Consider the following 264-nt stretch of genomic DNA (forward strand, 5'->3'; position numbering starts at 1 on the left):
AGCCAACCCATTTAATAGAGGAGCATATGTCATCCCAAAAGGCTCTCAGCTCAAGGCAGTACTCTGAAGAACTGACTGAATAACAAGCCCTGTGCATGGCTCTCCTACCTGCGGTATGTGTACAGTCCTCAGAGCAGAGCCTAAAGTCTGACAAGGCTGAAAACATTAGTTTGCCCATCAATGTGGAGGCAACTCTCAACTGATGTGACCCACACAGTCAGTGTGAGTGGTAAAGTTTGCTTAAGTGAAAGGTGGCCCTCCTAA

Source organism: Mastomys coucha, unplaced genomic scaffold (genome assembly GCF_008632895.1).
Source record: "Mastomys coucha isolate ucsf_1 unplaced genomic scaffold, UCSF_Mcou_1 pScaffold5, whole genome shotgun sequence".
Taxonomy (NCBI): Eukaryota; Metazoa; Chordata; class Mammalia; order Rodentia; family Muridae; genus Mastomys; species Mastomys coucha.